Source organism: Pteropus medius, unplaced genomic scaffold, assembly GCF_902729225.1.
Source record: "Pteropus medius unplaced genomic scaffold, Ma_sr-lr_union100, whole genome shotgun sequence".
Classification (NCBI taxonomy): domain Eukaryota; kingdom Metazoa; phylum Chordata; class Mammalia; order Chiroptera; family Pteropodidae; genus Pteropus; species Pteropus medius.
Genome location: NW_024349225.1, coordinates 1,258,972 through 1,276,855, shown reverse-complemented (window position 1 = coordinate 1,276,855; position 17,884 = coordinate 1,258,972). Strand labels below are relative to the sequence as shown.

Below are 17,884 nucleotides of genomic sequence, written 5' to 3'. Positions count from 1 at the left end.
TCCTCACCTATAAAATGGGGATAAAATTGCCTTTCTGAGAATGTTAATAGAATGACTAAAAGAATATATGTATTAGTTTCATCCCCTCTGCCCTTTTTTGGCTTTCTGGCTTTTCTCCAAAAACAGCTATAGAGTAGTAGTTAAGAGCTTGAGTGAGCCTGAGCAAGTAACCTAGGCTTTCTGTGCCTCAATTTCTTCATCTGTATTATGGGCATAGAAGTACCCGTCTCTGCATTCATAGGCTTTTAGGGAGGATTAATCAGATGACCAACATAAGGCACTCGGTGCCCGGCATAGGCAGGAGCACAGTAAATGTTGGTTCTTCTTCTTCTGCGATTTTACAGGCCCCCGCACCATTTCACTTTGTAGTTGTCACCAGTGTGGGAGCTCCTCTGTGGCTTCACAGTGGACAGTAATCCCCCTGTTGGTGGCCTCTTGGAGTCATTATCTGGTGACCCTCCAAGCAACCCAACCCCTGGGGCTGGGCCGCATCTCCCTGGTGGCCCTATTCTGGGGAGGGCTCTGGCCACCCCGACTTCCTCAGCAGCCCTGCTTGATGGGTACTGTGACCAGAGGAGCCCTTCTGAGTGGCCCCAGGATGGGAGACCCTCCTTAACCAGCACTCAGCATCTAGGCGTCAGGCTGCCGGAAAGAAGGTTTGGCTGTGAGAGAACTGCCTGAGGAGGGACTGAGTTAGTTCTCAGAAAAAGGCCGTAAGGGAGAGAGGACCCCGGGGAAAGGCCCGAGCACCCTCACCCCCTTGTGGGGGTCTCTTCCTGACAGGAGGCAGCAACATCCCGACTTTGGGGGTGGACTCACCAGGGTGTGGTAGCAGCCTTGGAGGGTGTCTGCCCTGCCCCAGTGGCCATGCTGTCCTCCAGCAGTGGCTCCCAAAGAGTCATCCCTGGGGCAACAGCATCACCTGGGAACGCGTTACAGATGCAGAGTCTCCGTCCTGCCTCCAACCTGCTCAGTCAGAAACTTGGGAATGTCTTTCTAAGCAGCTGCTGTTTTAATGAGTCCGGCAGATGAGTCTGATGCACTGTCAAGTTTGAGACCCACTGCCCCATGGGAACTGATGGTGGGAGGAGAAGGGAGAGGAGAGGGAGTCCAGACAGTGTTGCTCTCTCCCAGGCCCTCTCTGAGGACTGGCCAGGTTCCTGCCTGATGTGCTCATCTCCATTTCTTTTGTTTGAGCTGGTTTCAGCAGATTTCTGAACTAAAGAGTCTTGAGTAATAAATCAGGGTTCCTTCAAAGAAAAACTAAAAGAGAGGTGAAGCTTTAGGGTGCCCATGCCCCCTGCTTCAGCATTTCCCCCTTTGGGTACCTCCAAAGCTCCTGCTCAAGAAGCCTGGTGATAACTAATGCCCCCATCCCTCCTTTCTGGGCAGAGAGACAGGTCATACCAAAGTGGTTTGTCATATTGTGTCCCTCAGAATTCAGCCCAAGGAATAATTCAGATATGTGCACAAATGTTTATGTACAAATAGATTCATCTCACTATTATTTATACAGGACAAAATGGAGGAGTAGGGAACAACCCAAATAGCTTAGAGTATAGGTCAAATAATTTGGTACACCTACATAATGGAATACTGTGCAGCCAATTAAAATGTTTTCATAAAACAGTGTCAAGTGGGCAGTGGTATAAATGTTCAGTGAGAAAAGATGGATACAAAATAGTATGTACAGAATAAATCCACATATGTGCATAGGAAAAATCTAGAGGTAAACACACAAAATGTTAACAGTGGTTATCATCTCTGGGTAATGATATCACAGGGTGTTTTTATTCTTTAACCTGTTGATATTTTCTAATTTTCTTCTTTTCTTTATACTTTTTGGTACTTTCCTATTTTCTACAATTAACGTATTATTTTTACAAATAGAAAAAAAATGCAACTTAGGTTGATCATTTAACCCCTCTGTCTCAGTTTCTCCATGGCACCCCTCTAGGAACCCCTACCTAACAGGGAAAGTGTGATTATTGACAGCTCCCCCACCCCCCAGAAAGACTTTTCTTGTTTAATCTCCACTTTCACCATATTGTTTATCAAGAATCAAATAGATCTGATGGCTGTTTCAATGATTTCTCATCCTCTGATCCATTACTTTGATGACAGCAGTGACTAGTTGTTTTAATTGGAACAGGCTCAGATACGACTATGCTAAGCCTAGACTGCAAACAGGTCTGGCAAGAAAGGTCGAGAAGCAAGGACAGAGCAGCCATTAATGCACAGAGGAGAAGAAGAGGGGGTCCAGCCGTGCCCCTGGGGCGGTCTGAGCTGGCCACAGAGAACTACACATGGTGCCCTGAGGACAGAGCAATGTCTGACAGCTGATGTCCTTAGAGGTCAGTCGTCCAAGCTGTGGACAAATTTAGGCAGCTAGAAAATAACACAATGGCCCAGCACAGTGCCTGGCGTATAGGAGTTACTCAATAAATATTTGTTGAGTGGAGGAATAAATGAAGTTTCATCATGGTCTCTGGCAATCAAAACCAGAAGATGCCATCAGGGCCGGGGGCCTGGGCACAGACAAGCTTGCAGGGCAAGGAGACTGCGGGGAGGGAGCTCGGCTCTGTATAGAGAAATAATGTGAAACAGTGGAGAAAGCAGGGACCATAAGAATCCAACCCAGGTTTGGATCCCTCTCCTACCACTGCGCTGCTGTGTCACCCCAGTAGTTTGCCTAACTTCCCTGAGCCTCATTTTGTCCCCCACTACCTGGGAATAACTCCTTCCACCTTGTAGGTTTGTTTTCTGATGCTTCTGTGGGATAATATAAGGCATCTGAAGGACAATTACAGATCTGCTCCAGAGGCTCTCAGCTGCATCCTGAGAGCAGACTAAGGCAAGAGCTGTACTGTGACCAGGGCCAGCACCAGTGGGGATAGGGCATGTGGCTGCTCTCCCAGAAATCAGGCAGGTCATTGGCATCAGGCACTGGCCCTGGTTGGCAACGGAGGCTGCAGCCTCTGCACTGCCTGGCTTGGAGGCTGGTCAGACCCAGCCTGGAGATGGATCCAACAACTAAGCTAGGGAAGCAGAGAAGCTGGGAAGCGAAGGGGTGGGGACTGGCTTCAGAGGCTGAAAGGTTAGAAAACAAGGGTAAAGTGAGGGCTCGGGCACCCAACAGGATTCTCAGAGAGGACACAGGTTTGATCTTCTCTTTCTCCACGGTTGGCTTGCAGTCTTATTTACTGAGGTCCTGTCTCTATGAGATGTTCCTAAGCTCTTTGCAGCGTGCACTCCACAGTTACTCAGACCTGCTATGCGCACACTCCCGAATGTCATAGTCCTGACCAGAGGCCCCCAAAGGCAGGTCATCTTCAGAGATGAAAAGTACTTACCCCTATACACACATTCCTTCTTCTCACACCCACTTGCTCTTTTTCCTGAAACTTTCTTGGTGCCAAGTCCCATCCTCACATCTTTGGGTTTGTCCTCGCAAGGTGCATCGTATTCATTGTCCCCTGGCTAACCCACCAACCACGTCATTCCCACCTGCCTCTTGGGCAAGATTTGCCTGCACAGCACTTCCCACTCTCTCACGGCTGCCTTCTGACATAGTCACCTCTGTCTCATGTCAGCCTGCACGAGACCATGCCCTTACTTGGTGGGGGGATTGTGTCTTATTCATTGTCTCCTTTGCAGATCCTACCACAGTGCCTGTCACCTGGCAGGTGCTCAGCATTGGCTAGATGTAGTAAAGAGGGAGGGGGTGTGGCAGACACTGTGGACCAACCACCCAAAAGCCTTTCATCACCTTCTCCCCTTGCCTTCTTCTCTGTGGGGTTGGAAACGAATCACTCAGTTTTCTCAGCTGTTCTTACAGCTGGGGGTGGCCATGTGAAACAGTTCTGGCCAGCGAGATGTAACACTTTGAGGAAAGTTTTCTTTCCAGAAAACTTTAGAGAGGTGAAGCCTCTCTAAGAGAAAGCCTTTGATCCTTTGGCCTTCCTTTTTCTTCCTACTTGGCATGCAGACAGGATGCCTGGAGGTACAATAGCCATCTTGCAACCATGAGGCAACAAGCAACAGTCAGAATGGCCAAGTAAAAAAAAAGGAAGTACTTTGGTTCTTGGTGGCATCATTGATGACCATTATTGCTAGACTGGGCAACCTCTTAGTTTGCTCGAGACTGAGGAGTTTCCTGAAATGTAGGACTTCTGCTGCCAAAACCAGAATGGTCCTGAGCAAACCTGGACCCTATCCTAGGGTTGTCACCCTGTTGTAGCCCAGGAATGCTTATTTCCAGAGAGTTCTTAATATATAATGAGACAAATAGCCCTTATTTATCTTAGACGTTGTAATCAGGTTTATTTGTTATTTGTGGTCACAAGCATGTCTGTGGATGCATGTGCAAAGTTGGTATTTCTAAGATTCAGTAGACATGTATAGTGTTACAAGTCATTGGTACTAGCTGCCTTCACAGAAGACTCAGTTGGGTACAATTGAGTCTCATAATGATTCTTTATGCTCGGTTGTATTAATACCCATTTTACAGTTGAAAAAATGGAGGCACCAAGAGATTGCGTCTAACTGGACTGTAAGTCCTATTCACTCTTGCCATGCCCTTTCCCTCAAAGCCACTCTGGCTTATTTTCTTTTAACTCAATGTGTGATCATTTAATGTCATTCTAGTAATGGGCATCATGCTTTTCAAATGAATAAAACCACTGTTAAATGCAATTGTTTTCTTTCTTTTTATGATTTCTTTCTGGACAAGTCAAAAAATCCTCGTGATCTGACTTGTTTCTCCATCTCAACTCTTAGTGAATAAGAGAGAATTGGTTTGCATAGATTTAACAAATTTTTAAGTTATTGTTGAAAGATTCAAGAGGTACAAAGGAGAATATAGTAAAAAGTCCCATTTCCACCCGTTTCTTTGTTAGTGAATGTTAGGAAACTTTCCTCAGTTTTAAATTAATGGTTGTGAGTATGAATAATAATGATGGCTCCTTAAATTTGTATTCAGCTTGTGAGATTACTAAATACCTTCAAAGACACAGTCTCCTTTTCCCTTCCCAGCTGGTTTGGGAAGTTTTATTCAGACCTCCATCATGGTCACAGATCTTCCTCCCACCCCACCTCCATCCCCTGTGGCCAAGACTACCCTTTGGGTCCCTTGCACCTTTTGTAGGCTATTTATAACCTAGGCCACATTCTAGCTGGTACTGTGTTTTCTGGGGCCTCCTGGGTACAACCATAGGCTCTTCATGTGTTATTTGTATCACTCACCACAGAACAGGCCTCTGTGGGAACATGCTTTGATGGCCTGCATGTGTGTAGCCTGGGAGACCCTCTTCAATCAGCATAGTTGACTCATTTTCTCTGACGGCTTGTGTGTGTATTCACAGCTTGCCCCTTATTAGAAATAATGTTTATGAAGAGTCTGTAATAACATGGGAAGATATTGTTACATTAGTTGAAAAAGCATAATATATCTATATCTGTGTATATGTACACACACACACACACACACACACACACACATTTAAGACTCTACATATAAAAAAATTTCTGGAAATAATTCATTATTTCCACTCTCAGCCCAACTGCATCTCTTCCCCTAGATTCCCATGTCTCATTTGGGATGCACCCAGTTTCCCAAGCCAGATTCCTTGGCGTTCTCATCCTTGGCTCCTTCTCCTCCACTCCCATCACCAGAACCACCAGCCACCCGCCAATCCTGCTGTCACTAAGTCCTGTCCATTCTAACTCCTCAGCACTCTCAACTTTCTCTGTTTCTACATCTCCACAGACCACCCTGCTAGTGCAGCCCCCACTCTCTCATCCTCAAGCTTCTGCAGCACCGTTAAAACCTGGCTTCCAAGGCTTGCTCTCCCCTGATCCATCTCTACATTTCAGTCAGAGCCCTCTTTCTTTAAAAAAAGGAAAATAATAATCTTGTAACACACCCTGCTTGAAGGTCTAATTGTGTCCCATTATCCTGTGGAAATGGCTTAATTCTCTTAATTCAGGGGTCCCCAACCCCAGGGACACAGACTGGTACCGGTCTGTGGGCTGTTAGGAACCAGGGAGGGAGTTTCTTTCCCAAAGAGGTAATAGCAGGTATAAAGGCTCAGAGATGCATTAAACCTGCCTGTGCCAGGTCCCAGGTAATGTGTGCGGAATGACCAGTGCTGGGCGTGCGGGGTGGGGGCGGGGGGCGTGGAGCCGGGAACCGTGCATCTCCACACCAGCCTGCCACTGGCACTTCGTCCTCCACCGGAATGGAAACGCTTTTTCTTTCCTCCCCCTCCAACGCTACCCTTTCTCAAGACCTACATCCTCCGTGAAGCCTTCTTAGACTGTATACCAAACAGATGGGCACTTAACTCCATTATGTTTTATACATTGCCTTTCAAAGATTTCATAACAAATCTCACCTTCCTACCAAATCATAAACTCTTTGAAAGTGGGGACTATGATATACACTTCTTAAACTCCTCTGGGCTCCAACCAAGCGCCGCTGGATGAATGCTCATTGGAGCAACACTAACCCGGCCTGGACACTCTAAAGGCAGAGTCCCAGGCAGTGCCCAAGCCTTGAGCCGTGACTGGCGAGGCTCTGTCTTCTCGTTACAGAGCCTGCTAGGATGTTAGATCGTAGGTTTGTAGTGAAGGTTGATTAGATGCCTTTAGCCTGATGTTATGATTCTTGAAGAAGAGATAAGTAATAATGTTACAAGGGATTAAAGGAATTCTCCTTAGAAGCTCTAATCAACCTTTGAATTTACTGTTAATTAACTTCTCACTTCATAGGTAAAAAATGTTGCCATATGTGAAGTCCTGAACTTGTATATAAAAGAATCAGATCTTTTTTCCATCTCGACCTTGTATCACCTTTGTGACCTTGGGCAAATCATCTGTGCAGTTTTAAGCCTCATTTTCCCCATCTTTAAAATGGGAATAATAATACCTCATAGGGCTGTAACTACTCTCACAGAACTATTGTAAGGATTAAATGTGGTAATGGACGTGAACTCGATTGGTAATATGTAAAGTGTCATTTAAAAATCCGAAAGCACTTTAACCTTTATTATAAACTAATGTTCTCTTCCCCTGTTTTTTTCCCTCAGGATTTGAAATCCAGACACAAGCTGTTCACAGGGAGGTAAGTGAACTGCACTTCTTTTAAGGAGAGAGCGTCCATCATCTCATACCTAGGAGATGTACCGTAACCACCTTCTCAGGTGACTGTGAATAGTCGCGTCTGCCTTACTCGGGGTTGCAGGTCCTCAGGGCAGGTGTGGTTCACACCATGTAAGGTGCCCTCCCGAGTTCAGTACCCCCGTGTCACCGCCGAGGAAGCTGTCCAGGCTCAGCTCTCAGAACATTAGCTTTTCCCAGGAGAATTTCATATTCCAGGCTGCCCTCTTCAGAAAGAGAGTTCTGCTTAAATTTGTCAGGGAAGGTGGTTAAACAATCCAAGCAATAAAAGTGGGCCCCAAACCAAGACCCTAAAAAAGAAGGAGTGGAGAGGACACTGAAAGGAGAGACAGTCATGTCCGCACAGCAGGCATCAATCTAACCTACAACCAGAGGCCTGGACTCAAAGACGTCTGATGCAAACCGGCTGTGTGACTTTGGAAAACCCACCCAACCTCTCTGAGGCTCTAAAATTATACCCTATATAACATGAGCATAATGATGCTTATCTTCTGGTGTTATTTAAGGATGAAATTTGCATTAGTTTTAAAAAATGGAAAATGTCATATATATATATGAGCTGACTATAAATTTATCTGCCTAAAGAAATCATTCAAAATAACCCAAATGAACTGTGTTTCTGGGCCTCCTCCAGGTTGTACACTGAGGGTCCTTCAGTGGGATTCTAAGAACCACCTCAAGATCTGAAAAGGTATCTCCTGCTGAGGGGGATGTGCCATGAAAGCAGTTGGATTCAGCAGGTAGCTACAGGCCACCCCAAGGGTTTGCTGTTGTTTCCTGTGCATGACCCCTCCCTGGGGAGAGACACAGCTGCACCCCCTCATGCCTTTCTGCACTTCCGGCTTTATTTACATTCTCAAGGCTCTTCTACTTGCCCCATCTTTCTGATTCTCCCAATAACCCGGTTAGGTTAACAGAGCAGATAAACCCTCCCTTCACCCACATATACTTTCTAAGGATCACTTACCTGAGGCCACAAAGCTCAGGAGGACAGTGTCAGGTCTTTGGCCTCCGCAGCCTAGAAACCTCAGCTTGGAGGGTCAGCTGGGATCTGAACCCAGGTTTCTAATAGCCTTGCTTTGCCCATAGCCTAGGCTATGAGCCCAAGCTTAACAGAGGCCCCATGGGCCACAGCTTTAGGGGTACACAGATCCCGCCTCCAATTAACAAAGAACCTGGCAACCCTGGCTAGACCTGGATACCTGCTTCGACCCACGGGTTTCTATTTCCTTGCATTTGTTTCCAAGGGGACCAGTAGGCACTTGCTCTCTGTGCTTTGGTCCTCGCTCCCTTTGTGTAATCGGGGAGCGCCCTGTTGGCCCTGTGCTGTGAAGGATGGACTTCCTCAGGCAGCGGCTGTGACTGAAGCCCAGCCAGCGCGTGGGCCACTCCTCCACGGCCGCGCACTATGGTGCGACTGTCCCTGTGTCACAGTGCTTGGCAGTAGTTCCAGGAGGCAGTGAGGCCTTCATTCATGGCGCTGTCCTGTCAGCTGGTTACAGTTTCATTTGGCTGCCAGGTTGCTGGGCCTTTTCCATCACCCCATCCTGCTTCCTCCTCCCATGGCTAATGGTTAGTCCACCATTCCCGCTCTTTCAGGGAAGACCAGGGTGTACGTGTAAAGTTCCCAAGTGTTGCCCACCCCTACAGCAGTTTTGGGGGCTAGCCTCTAGACAGTGGAGAATGCTGCATGGCTTAGGAGGGTGCTTCCTGGGACGTGCCCCATTCCCGCTGGTGCAGAGAAGAAAGGACTACATGTGGTAGCCTTTGGCCCCAGCACCCAGACACTCCAAGTATGGCAGGGGGTGGCTCAGACATTCGTCTCTTCAACACATTTTAACTGAGCACATACTATGTGCCGGGCACTGTTCTAGATGCTGAGAATAAAGCAGTGAACAATACAGATGAAAAGCCCTGCCTTACGGGGCTGATATTCTGAGGCAGGAAAGGGAGTGAGGAGAACAGACAGGCAAATAAATTTTGAAATAGGTATAAGTATGTTAAAAGAATCTGTGGAGAAAAATAAAACAGGAAAGAAGAATCTGGCCATAGGAGATTCTTGTCTCAGCACCACCCACGGCCTAGCACAGAGTAGGCCCCTGACCCTGATCTGGCCAGCTTCTTAGAGCTGGTTTTGATTCCTACACCCCTAGCCACAGCAGACGGGGGCTGGTAGGATGGAAAGATCGCCCCCTAGAATCACCCACCAATCCTGCTGGCAGAGGTATCCCCCATGAGTCAGATTTTACCCAAAGCTGCCTTCTCTCCCAGCCCCACCAGAAAGTCTCTCATTTTTCCTTCTCCCTCCCCCAAACACTAACGACCTAAACCCAGCCATTTCGACCTGCACAGTCTACTGGGGAGACTAACTGGCAGACGGACCCTGATAGTACAGAGATGAACGATCCAGTGGGGCCTGTGCGGGGGCCGTGGGAGCCCTGGGGGTAGGGGGCAGAGGTTTTTATAGGAGGCTGACCTGTGCGTTGTAGGATGATGATGAGCAGCATCCCAAGCCTCAACCCACTAGATGCCAGCAGCACCCCACCCCAAAATTAGGACAACCAAAAATATCTCCAGACATTGCCAAATGTCCCCTTTTACAAATTGCCCTTCAGTTGAGAACCACTGGTTTAACTCAGTGTCACTCAACTTATTTGACCGTGACACACCTTTTATTTTGGGAGGACAGCTATTAACGCTGCAAGTAACCTGTACCATTCTAAACACTCTGGGGAGCACTGTTTCTGGATGAAGCCTACATTTCCTACCACAGAGTCCAGGGCCTTGGGATCTGGGCCCTGTGACCCATACGCCACACCACATGGGTCTCTACTTTTTGCTCCAGTAAAGCCTAGCAGTTTGTAGTTGCTTACATATGCTCTTCATTTTATTTCCTGGGCCTTTGCTCAGGCTGCTCCTGCTGCCTGGAATGCCCTTCCCACCTGTCCTCACCTGGCTCACTGATTCATTCTTCAAGATTCCACTTGGGCACCATCTCCTGCAGGAAACCTTCCCTGAAGCCCAGACAGAGCTGAGAGGCCCGCTTTGCTCCTGGACTCCCAGTGCAACTGAAGCCTCAGTTCTGCCTACCTCCAGTCCCTTAGACGGGGCCTGTAGTCCTGTAGTCCTCCAGTCCTATAGTCTAGGCAGTTTGGGCTTATGGGCCCATTCCTGACACTTGACTTGCAAGGCAGATACTGTCTTTTCATCTCGAGAATCTGGCAAAGTGTCTGGCACAGAGTGGGTGTTCAGTAAAGGTCTGAATGAATTGACAAGTAAATAGAACAAAAAGGGAGATGAGATAAAGGGAACGAGGCCAAGAGAACACAGGCCTGGAGGAGGGAAAGACCCAAAGGGGAATATTCTTTTTGCAACACAGGAAGGGATGATTAAGTTGCCAGCCCCTCATGCCTTTTTCTCCTCCAGGCTACATACTTCAATTGCCTTAACCTTTAATCTCACATCCATCTCATTTTCCAACCTTCTAATCATCTTTGTCATTCACATCCCTCCATGCCTTCTCCACATTTTCCAGAGGCTGCTTCTCTGTTTAATGTGATGTGTTCAGAGCAGCAGGAACACAGAGCCTGTTTCCCCCAGAGCATCTTCCACTTAATTAGCGTGAGATTCCACAATTCCCTGAGCCTCACCATCCGCCTGGCATGTCTAGTAGGGGAGCCCTCTCTCTGGGCGCTGACAAATTATTTTCACAGAGGAGTGGAAAGAATTCAGTTGGTGAATACGCTAATTACTTCCTTTTCTGTGTCAGGGACTGCTCCACTGGGAAGCCAGGCTCCTAGGGCTAGGAGGGTTGGCAGGAAGGAAGTGAAGAATTTCCAGGGTCCAGGCCTGGAGAGCTGGGATGTAGAAAGTCTGCACTTGAGACATCTCAGGGATGTGGCATCTTGGCAGAATTGGCGCCTTCACCTGTGCTGGGGCGTGGTTGGGGTGCAGGGCCTACACAGGCTCTACATCCTCACTCCACACAATTGTGGGAGGCAGATTCCCTCTCCATTCGACAAACAGACGGTGAAGCTGTGAGCAAACAACCCAAAGATGAAGGGACAGTCCCGAGGACATCCACTAGGAGGGAGAGCAGCAAGCAGAGAGTGGGACATGCCAACCTAGATCTGTAACTCCTCGGGCAGTCAGTTTCCATTACCACCTCCCCACCCTCCCCATCCCCTGCCCCCCACCACCTGCCAAGCCCCTTCTCGTGAAGGACTCTCCCTGTCAGTGACTGCAGAGAAGGCAGTGCTGGGGGCAGAAGGCCTTTAGCAGCCCTGGCATCATATGGCACAGGACTGGCACATGGCTGGGAAGCCTTGGACTGCGTGGCCGTGGCACCCCTGGCCAGCCCGTTGGCCTCTCTAGTTTGGGTTTGAACCTGTGCTTCCTGGAGTCCTTTACACATTCCTTGCATCCAGACTGCCTGCGCCTCCCCGCCTCAGCTCCCACACGGTAGCTGCTGAGGAGCCGTCTGGACCCCTCGCCAGCGAGTTCCTGCCATGCTGGCTTCTGTGTATCACTGGGGCCGGTGGGCTTCGTCAGCCATTCCATCATCTGTCATTTTGTCAGTCAGCAAATGTCTGTTGAGGGCCAGGCACTGCTCTGGGCGCTAGAGATGCAGAAGGGAATGGGGTCAAGCTCCTGCTCTCAGGCAGAGTACCCCTATCCTCATGGGATGGGGTGAGGTACAGGCAAGTTTAGTTCAAGGGAGACAGAGGACCCCGTGGGCTCCAGGGCCCGCCTTGCTCTTTGCTGAAATCCAGCTCCACTGCAGACACACAGAGGTAACTTTGAGGTGGGCAGTCCTGAGGAGGCTGCTGCTACCTCTGCCCCCACCACCAGGATGCATGGAAGTAGCAGGAGATGTCCCCTACTGACCCTGCCCCCCAGAAATTCAAGAATGCTCAGTGAGATGCCTGGGAAGCTCCCGAAAGAACACCGGGCCTGCCAGTTCTGCCTCTGGTGGTGGGTGGAGGTCATTTAGCCTGAATGTGGTATCCAAAAGTGACTGCTCTGGCTGCACTTTATGCCGTGCTGGTGGGAGGCAGTAGGTGGAGGGGTTAACAACACAGTCAGACACCCAGGGACAGGCTGGGGCAAGTGACCTGCCCTCTCTGTGCCTCATTTTCCTCTGTGAAGTAGGGACTGCACTAGGAGTGTGTGTGGATTAAAGGAGACACAAAGCGTTAGCATGGAGGGCACGTAGCAAGGGTTCAGTAGATGAATGCTCAGTTGCCTCACTGCACCCTCCAAAGGAAATCCTCTTTCTGCCTTCTCGTTCACACCTCCTTGGCAACTGTCCAGAGTCCGGAGAGTGAACTGCCTGGGAAGAATGCAGTGACAAAAATACTTGGCCACATCCAGGTCTTCCCTGCTGGCAGCTGGTCCTGATATGGGCTTCCCCTGGGAGCTGATGTGTTGGAGAATGAATTCAGTCAGACCCAGGTTCAGATCTTGATCTGTCCTGCCCCTAGTGGTGGCCTTGGGGAAATCACTCAAACTCTCCCAGCCTCGGTTTCTACCCGTCAACTGAGGGATAATATCTCCCTCAAATGCTAGTTAATAATAAGTGGTATAATGTAGGAGTGGCCACCTCTCCTATTCAAAAGAAAGAATAACAGGACAGAATGCCAGCGTAGAGGACAGCAGTACGCCAAACGAGGTAAGCAGGGAAGCAGGTGGCACTTGAGTAGAACAGCAATGCTAACCCTGCACTTGGGAGCACTCACTTCTTTATCTAACCTACCTCACTGAATCTTTACAAAAGCTTCACGAGTTAAGTATTATCTCTGTTTTACAGATGACGAAAGGAGAGGCTAGAGAGATTAAGAAACCTGGGCCAAAGGTGGCCCAGTGTGGAAGTAGCATAAGCAGGTTTCAAACCCCAGCTCTCTGCCACCAAAGCTCCTCCACAGTGCTGTCTATGGGAGGAGGTGCAGGATCGGTCCCAGCTGGGCCTAGGGGCTGATTCACTACATCCTCCATCTGTAAAGTGGGAATATTTGGCTCCTAAAGGAATGCGTGACATTGACTTGGTGGTCCTCACCCCTCTAGTATTACCTGTTGGTCCCACTGCCTTGAGCCAGATCTCTTGCAATGCCAAATTCTTGGAATGGTTCAGTGACAAGTGTGTTATTAGGAGGAAATTTATGCTGTCTTATTCAGAATGAGTCACCAAATCTTTGTGCTAAGAAGCACAGGGGGAGGAGCCTTTTTCAGAGACAGGCTTAACTCAGGAACACTGGCCCCCAGCTGTCCTTGTCCTGGCTACCTCCCCAGGTCCCCACCAGAGGATCAGCAATGACTAGTCATAGTGTGAGTGAGGGTAGCGGGGGAGGGAGGCAGCCTCCAGTTGGGGGAAGATGGTGCCCTGAGGTAGATTTGCACAGATATTACGCTGGGCACAACAGGCTCTAGAATTCTCTTTCTGCTTGCCACCAAATTACCCAGGATGCTTTTGAGTGAGACTCCGGGTGACTCCCTGGCTCCTCTCCAGGAGTTTAGCACAACCCTACCGAGGACTGGATCAGTCAGCAAATATTTCACAGAGTTTGGGTAAATCTTCTCTCTGCCTTTGAGTCACAAAAGAAGATGATAAAGAATTAAACTTAAAAGGGAAGATTTAGCTTAAATGTTGCAGCTTTGCTGGGCTTGTTTCCTTCCCTTAAAAATGATACAATAGCATGTTCATGAGAATAGCTCCAACCTTAAAAGTTGATTCTTTTGGTCATAAATGTGACTATATTAAAAGAACCAGTCAAGGAATAGCAGATGATTTCCTTGGACAGATATCACTGCAAGTCAGCAGATAAGGCCAGCCCTTCTCTGTCTGCTCCTGGTGCAGTGTAAGGGGTTTCTTTGATGTACCCAACCCAGAGGTTAAGATGGAGCATACACACTGGACTCAGGATATGTGGACTGCCTGACAGACATTGAAAATGCCCATAGCATGAACAAAGTGGAAACCAGCTAACTTCGCTGGTGATCAATTTTCTCGTCACTCAAATTTTACAAATAGCTACATCAGCCCAGATGCAAAAGCGGGCTTATGGGCAGCAAAACAGGAATCCACTATGAAGCTCAACCCATTCCCCAAATGGAGAGCCCACCTGGCTCTTTTCCAGGTCCTGTTGACCTACTTCAATCAGAATTCTAACATGATAAATCACTTTATTTCTCAACCCAAATTACATTAGAAGCACACATGTTGGAAGGGTGAGAGAGCCTGTAGAGCTGAGATGTTCAATATTTGGGGGTTAGTGACCTTTCTGAGGATTTGATGAAAGCTGAAAACTCTAGCCCCAGAAAGATGTATACATACCCCTGCGCTCCATACAATATCAGGCGGTTCTCTGCCCCCTAAGACGCACCCATGGAACCCAGGCTAAGAACCACAGCTGTAGAAATAGACACACCTGTGAGCTGCCTGTCCCAACCCTAGAGAGCAGACAAAGTGATTTAACACTGTTGCCTGGTCTTCACTGTATGGAGCACCCCTACCTTACCTGACAGGCAGTGTTGTCCATCACAGTGGCCCTGTCAGAGCCAAGCTATGCTGAATGCTTCCACTCAGCCAAGAAAGCAAGATGCTCACAAATGCATATTGAGCACATGTGATGTGCTAGGCAGTCTTCTAGGTGCTTTATCTATTTTAATTCATTGGATTCTTGCAACAGCCCTATGAGGTATTTATGTAAAGAGCCGAGACTTAAATTAGACTCTTTCTCAAATTTCATCTCCGGTGGTTAAATTTATTAGAGATGTGATATTTTCCCAGAAAAATCATTTACTTGCACTAACTAGTGAATGCTGCTCTGTGTCAAACATTGTTCTAAGTATGGGTTTTACATTTGTTAATTCATTTACTGTACACAAGACCACATTTTATAATGAAGGAAATTGAGACTAACATACCTAGGGTAATGGGGCTAATAAATAGTGGAACTGGGATTCGATCCCAAGTTCCTCCAATTCTAAATGCTTTGATGAGAATTAGGGTACTCTACTCCTCTCCTCAGTATGGGGTTATGGTATTATATACTTACAACTACCTGGGACTGTGGGGGTTTGATCAGCAAAATTCTGAAATGATCTTATATGAATGTCCAGGACACAGACTCTGATGGTGTGGGGTAATCTAAGGAGCATGAGAAGACTTCCAGTTGAACATGGTAGATGGATCTGCATTTATGTCTTCTCCTATGACAGATTTTTTTAAATAAAGAGAGCTGCACCAGTTTCTCCTTCCCTATATGTATACCCCTTTACAGTGTGGCTTTGCCACTCCTCCCATCAAGAGACAATGTCTCGAATCTGGGCTGACTTGCTTTGACCAATAGAATTTGGAAGTGATGCTGCACGACTTCTGGGGCCAGGCCTTAGGAGACCTTGCAGCTTCTGCCTTTAACCTTTTGGAACATTGTCCTGAGATCACCCTTTAAGGAAGCTAGCCTAGCTCACTGGAAGATGTGGGGCCAATGGAGGAGAACTGAGGCATCACAGCCAACAGCCAGCACCAACCGCCAGACATGTGAAGAAGGCCAACTTGTATTTTCCAGCCCAGCCAACTGCTAAATGAACACAGCTGCATGAACGAGTCCAGGTGAAACCAGCAGAGGAACCACCCAGTCAATCTACAGCATCATGAAAAATAAGCCACTAAGTTTTGGGGTGATTTGTTATATGAAAGAGATAACTAATGCAATTATAACTGATAATTCCACTTCACTCACCCCTTTCCCCTGATAACCACCAGCACTGGAATAACAGAGGCATCACGCCAAAAGGATGAAGAGAAGAGGAGAGAACAGCACTGGGAAGGAAAACGTTTCTATAGATGGGCAGGTGGAGAGAAGAGCCGTCTCTGACTGCATAGAGTGGAGGAAGTCACAGTCCCATGCATACGAGAGGAAAATGACGAGAAGAGGACCAAGGAGCCCCACGGAATCTGCAAGTGTTGGGTGCTTAAAGGTACCAGGTACCATAGCAGACAGGAGTGAGGCTCAGGGCTGCGAAACGGGAAGCTGCCCCCACTGTCTTTTTCCATGGGAGCCACCTGAAGTTATTCTCTGGAGTGTTGGAACTGGAGATGCTCTGGACTCCAGCACATTAGTCACAGCAGACAGTGACGGCGAGGTAGGAATTTGAAAACTGGGAGATTAATTAAATTAAAAACTTATTTTATGGACACTCAGATTCCCTGCTGGCTCCCAGAACTAAGTGTCACTTCTCTTCTAGGCAGGCATTTGGAAAATTCTCTGGAGAGATTGAGCTGCTTCTCACCCCCAGCCCTTGCTCCTAGGAAAAGACCTCCACAAAATTTTATTTGAAGATTCCCAGTGAAACAGCTTTCTAGCCATCTGGTCACCCTACTGTGATGTCTGCTAGGCCGTAAGCCTGCCTTGCTCTTAAATGTGAAGGATCACCAGACATTTGAAATGAGAGGGTTTAAAACAGAAGAAAAGAGGGAAGTTGGAGGAAACAGACATCATATAGCAAGGAAAAGAAACCTTAAAATAAATTCTAAAAAAAAAAAAAAACCTATAAATTAGTAACCTCAGGAAAATATGACATAAAAATAGAATCCCATGAAAAAGGAACAATCAGAGAAGAGTTTTTAGAAATTTAAAATGATAACTAAAGTTTAAAAATTCAATAGATGATCAGCACAATGAGCCCAAAATAATTCATATCAGACCACATAGTATTAGATTTTAGAAAACAAAAGATAAAGAGAATGTTTGGAAAGCCCCAGAAATTAAAAAACAAACAAACAAACAAAAAACGTAATAGAGAAAGGAATGGAAATTAGAAAGGCAGCAGATTTCTCCCCAGAAACACTGATGAACACAATGGAGAAATGCCTTCAAACTTATGAAGGAAAAGGATTTCCAACCCAGAATTTTATATTCAGCCAAATGACCAATCAAATGTTAAAGGAAAATAAAAACATTTTCAGACATGCAGGACTCAAAAGCTGTGCTTATCACAAAAAAGGAAACCATGGCACCTAAGAATAGAGGCCCCAGCAAAGGGAATGGCAAAGAGAAGTCTCAGGGCCAAGAGCAGAGAGCCAGCTCAGTCCGAAGCAGTGGGACAGAGCACAGGGAAGGGAGGGCAAGATGATATGGCCTGGGCGAGTTGCTAAAAAATTATTGCTAGGCCTTTGATAGACCCATTAAAGGAATTGAGGGAAATTGCAATAAGAAGAAGCTAAGAAATGGGAAAGAGACTAGGGGGATTACTTACTCAAGGGAAAAAATATATAAGAAATGAAATTGGGAGTAAAGAACAGGAAAAAAGCTGAGTTGGTTGCTTCTGGGGAGCAGGGCAGAGGAGTAGAGAGGGTTGGGCTGCGGGTGGCTGATTTTTGCTGTCTTTTAGCCCCATTTGATTTTTAACTATGGGAATAGTCACTTTAATAAACATTAATTTTTATGGGAAAATAAAGAGCGTGGGCTCCAGAGTCCAATTCCATGGGTTCAGATCTGTCTACTCTCTTTTTGACAGCATGGGCTGGGCCGTGACACTGCCTTCCCAAGTCTCAGTGTCCTTACCTGCCTTGTAAAACTGAGGCGAGGATAAACATAATTTCTGTAAAGGGCTTGGCACAGAATATGTAAAGTATAGTCATGGTTTTTAAGATTTCCAAGAAATTCCATGGTAGAGCGTGAAAGCAGACTCCACAGCCCCCAGG

General features: G+C 47.3%; 1 long non-coding RNA gene across 2 annotated transcripts in view; it reads left to right on the top strand.

The window, feature by feature from the left end:
* The window catches only part of LOC120617519 (uncharacterized), a 49,206-nt gene extending 32,342 nt beyond the window's left edge, over nucleotides 1–16,864 (top strand). Inside the window, exons 3-6 of one of the 2 annotated variants that reach the window (XR_005656935.1) lie at nucleotides 7,089–7,123; nucleotides 7,814–7,919; nucleotides 15,298–16,323; nucleotides 16,426–16,864. This is a non-coding gene — a long non-coding RNA (uncharacterized LOC120617519). Of the gene's footprint in view, nucleotides 1–7,088; nucleotides 7,124–7,813; nucleotides 7,920–15,297 lie in introns of both variants that reach the window. The other variant, XR_005656934.1, reaches the window with a different exon arrangement.
* Nucleotides 16,865–17,884: the final 1,020 nt, after the last annotated feature.